This window comes from Salmo salar, chromosome ssa14, assembly GCF_905237065.1.
Source record: "Salmo salar chromosome ssa14, Ssal_v3.1, whole genome shotgun sequence".
NCBI lineage: Eukaryota > Metazoa > Chordata > Actinopteri > Salmoniformes > Salmonidae > Salmo > Salmo salar.
This window is the reverse complement of record NC_059455.1, coordinates 59,325,825-59,330,555: the sequence shown is the minus strand read 5'-3', so window position 1 is coordinate 59,330,555 and position 4,731 is coordinate 59,325,825.

The following is a 4,731-nucleotide window of genomic DNA, read 5'->3' as shown; positions in this document are numbered from 1 at the left end:
GGGCTGGGAGTATAGAGTGATGGGTTTCGTACTTCAGCAACTCTTATGCAAAGAGTTATCACGCGTTTATGTGAAATATTATACTGTGCCCGGCAGCAATGTTAAAGGGTAAGTGGAATTGCATGGTGATGTAATACCAAAAAAAACAGTGTCTCTGTGTGTGTGTGTGTGTGTGTGTGTGTGTGTGTGTGTGTGTGTGTGTGTGTGTGTGTGTGTGTGTGTGTACACATCAGTAAGTGCCAAAGGGTGCTATTCCAATTATGACTCACCAGGACACAGAATGACTCCAGTGTTTGTTTGGTTGGTCAGTGGCTATGAATAAGACATTTAGAATTGGAAACGTCTTTCATTTCTCTCCACCTCAGCCCCTAGGGTTAATACTAATTCATGAGACATATGCAAGTCATGAAAATGCACACAATGCCGTATACAAACAGGATGCAGTTATTTCATTTTTCTGCCAATTAATGAGGCATGTACTACTGTGTTTAAACAACATCTCTGACATCATCTGCTGATGCTTTAGTTATTTGGGAACGTCTAATAGGACAACTGTGCCCTCTACTGGGTGAAATACACATTACAAGAAGAATATCCTCAATCAAATTTCAACATAATGAAATAATCATATTTGCTATGAATATTGCATTGATTAATGTCCTGCATCGATTATTGAATTATATATAAGCACATTTAAATTTTTCATTATTCTCACTATGAAATTCCTCAGTCAGTGAAGGCTTTGAGCTACTTCAACATGTTTCGTGAATGTGGTGCAGAAAAATGTGTGATGCTGATGGATAAAGTGACACATAGAGTAATATTCATATGATAAAGCATGGGTGCAAAGAGTATTCAAATTCTTGCTGAATCATCGCATCCAAATGTTTTCCTTCATTGCTCGGTTGCTATCTTTCATAGTTTGGTTTGGGGCACACACTGGCGCACAGAACTATTTGCGCGTTCGTGGGTCATCCATTTCGTCAACCCAATATTACCCTGATACAGATCGACTAGCTGTAGGCCTATTTAGCCTAAAATGACCATTGCTTTTGTCTGCTGGCCAGACTACAGACAGCAAAGTTTGTGAACACAGCTCTCAAAACAAGGTCCCGGGAGCTAAATAAAGCTGGTCTGATATGTCAAACAAAATGCCCTTTGCATGTATCAATGGTTTATGCCGTATTATTTCGGCATTCCTCATTCCGGTACATGTGTTTCTTTAAAGAAATTACTCATGCATTTTTGAGTCATTCATTTTGGCATATGACGTCACGCTATTGAAAAGGTATTTTTTTTGTTCATAGAATTAGTCATTAGAATAATTTAATAGGATCTATATGGTTTTGTTACTTATAACTCAAAACTGCTTGCCTGCCTTACTGGCAGCTGTTCAGACTATTTAGCAAAAGAAAATAGATTGACATAGTATATTAAATTAAAAAAAAAATATATATATATATATATACACACATTTGTATTACCTCACGTGTTTATTTTACATTAGTTAACATGAGAAATAGATAGGTAAGTTATAGGGTTCAACAACAGTTACTTGCAAACAAACCAAGTAGGCCGAAATGATAAAATATTAATGAAACTTTTTTTGCCAGTGTAAAGTGCAAAACAAAAAGAGAACACTCAATTTTGTTCAGCACTTTATTTCACTCTTCACGGACACTTTTTGTATTCTTTAAGTATGGAACTGGCTGATAGACTAAATAAGGGTTATGGTTACGGTTAAGGGGAAGCTTGGACATAAATAGCTTGCACTTCATTTTTGATAAATGAACAAGTGAATTAATTAATGAATTAATACTTTGTCCCATAGGGAAATGTGTCTGGCAACAACACAGGCATTCAAATGTCCCTATGGGACAATGAAGTGTTCATTCATTCGTTCATCCATTCATAATTAAGTGCAAGCTATTTAAGTCCAAGCATCTCCTTAACTGTAACTCTTATTTAGTCTGTCAGTGTCAGGGATTTCGTCGTCGTCAGACGATATGGCGAAATCATCGTCGGGAAAGGAGGACCAATATGCAGCAGAATTGTGTTGGCTCATCTTGAACATTTATTAGACTCAAAATGAACTTACAAAATAACAAAACGAACTCACGATATAGACAGTCTTCTCAGGCTCACATACGCTAGACAAGAAACAATCTCCCACAAATGACAAACACACCCTAATATATGGGACTCTCAATCAAAGGCAAAGAGAAAACACCTGCCTTCAATTGAGAGTCCCAACCCCAATTAATCAACCATAGAAACACACTCACTAGACTCCACATAGAAATACATAAACATAGACCATAAACCAAAAACCCGGAAATACTAAATCAAACGCCCTTTTACCAAAACACCACCCCGAACCACATAAAACAAATACCCTCTGCCACGTCCTGACCAAACTACAATGACAATTAACCCTTATACTGGCCAGGACGTGACAGTCAGCCAGTTCCATACTAAAAAGAATACGAAGCCCTATAAAAAAAACGGCATCAAACACCTTTGCTGCAGTAAAGTTAAGACAGTTTCCCATAAAGCATCAATCAACATAGTATCATCAATAGATCCTATTCTCAGGGCAGCATGCCAACTTTGAGATGTAGTCAGTAACAAGGCAGACACATGCAACAGGTTTCACTCACTCAAAGAAGTCTTCATGTTGATGGACCAACCAACACACACGGGTGAGAGGATTTACTTCAGAAATAGCCGGCATCCCAAAGAGCTCTGGTCAACAGTAGTGCACTATATAGGGAATATGATGCTATTTGGGATGCACACTGTCCGAAGGAGAGGCTTAGCAACTTGCCCAGAACCAGACAGTGAGGGAGTGTACCATTCCAGATGTTATGGCTGTTTTTCTCCGCAGCCGAACAGAATTGTTCTGGGGATCCATGCCAATACTCTGTGGCTCATGAGGTAAAGGGTAAAAGCTTATTTGGACCTGGCACTAAATCAAAGAGGTTCCTTTTTTTTCTCTTTGGTAAGATAAACAAATGTTTTTGTCAGTGGGAAAAACATCCTTTTTAGTCTCTTAGTGGCTCAGACTGTATTTTTAAGCACCAGAGAGGATTGTGTTCACCTGCCTCAGTGCCTCAGCATATTTAGCATAGCGTACATTATTTTGATATTGAAAAATGCATGCTAAACCTACGTTTGGGATCCATCTGGCCCATTCGTAATGAAAAACAGTTCATCATTTGTCATCTGTGTATAGCCTCAGGCTTAGTCCAGACTCCAATTTGTAATGTCTGTAGTTTAGCCCACACTGTGACAGTGCCAGAGGTGCTATATAGCATTCACAGAAACACACCCAATAAACAGAGGGTCTAGGAATAGAAATGCTCTTCTGAGACCCTTAAACTGCATTCCCACTGAGCACAGACGTCAATTCAACATCTATTCCACATTGGTTCAATGTTTTGTCGTTGAAATGACGTGGATACAACGTTGACTCAACCAGTGTGTGCCCAGTCAGTTCATGTCCCAGCTCCATACATTTTTCAGTAGGCCTTTTACTCAGCCTGTATGTAAATGTATTTTGGAGGGAGAATTTAGCCTGGCCTCCATTTATATAAATGGAGGCCAGGCTAAATTCTCCCTCCAAAATACAATATTTTCTCAAAATACAATATTAACAAAACCGCTTAAATATAATATGACTGCACTTCAAAGCTAGTTCTCACTTGCCAATGTCTAATTGATAGCTTGAGAGCAGAGGCTTCTAACCTTGAATTTAGCAAGGCGGCGGCTGCGAACAAACCCCACCCGCCGCCTCTTCGTTGGTGCTATAGCAGATAATTCATGTGCATTCCCCAATTAGAGATGATTTGTAGCGGAGTCCGGGCAGCGAGCTCCTTGTTGGCGATTTGTGTCTTGGCAGGGGAGCTTGTTTTCAACTGCGTTGCTAGGGGACGCGGGGAACAGCAGACATAGGTTAGGTTAAACCAGGGCAGTTGCTGCGGAGGCCCAGGCAGAGACAGACCTGCACTGTCTGACGGAGTCTATCGGCTGGGAATGGGATCAAAGGTCAAAGGTCTGTCAACGCTAGGAAGGTTTCAGTGCTCTAAACCTGCTCTAAAATACAGCTCACAAACACCAAGGAGTCATGGATGAGGATAAGGAACTGTCTGTCACACATTCACAGTGTGGTTCTACAGAGGTGCAGACATGTCATTTTATATTAAGTGAAAGGCAATGTAGTTTAAACAGGCAGGGGATAAATCATGAATTGGAGGTCACCTGTTTTTCATGTTTACTGCTGTTGAAATGTGATTTGGCAATATTCAAGTACCAGCATACAGCCTCCAAAACATGTCCTGATATGACCTAAAGGTTGAGCCAAACTAAGTGAGCCTTGTGTTCCAGTCTACTAAACCAGTGACAGCATTGGAAACTCTGACGAGAGGAAATAGAACTCCACTTCAGAGTGGCAGTGAAATGAACTAACATATTACTGTAATGCAGTTTGAATGAATATCCTGTCCGGCAGTAGTACACACATTGGAGTAGTCCACACACTGTGAGCCTTCAACACCGTGGGTAGAGATCAAGCTGAAGACACTGTGTCCCTTTTGCTAAAAGAGAATGGACATGCGCTACCTGAGGTTATTCAATCAAACCGCAGACCTAAAGTTAGGTCGAGGTGAATAACAGACAGCAAGAAAAGGAGAAACATTTAATCCTATGCCAAGAAAATTAAAAGACGCCATC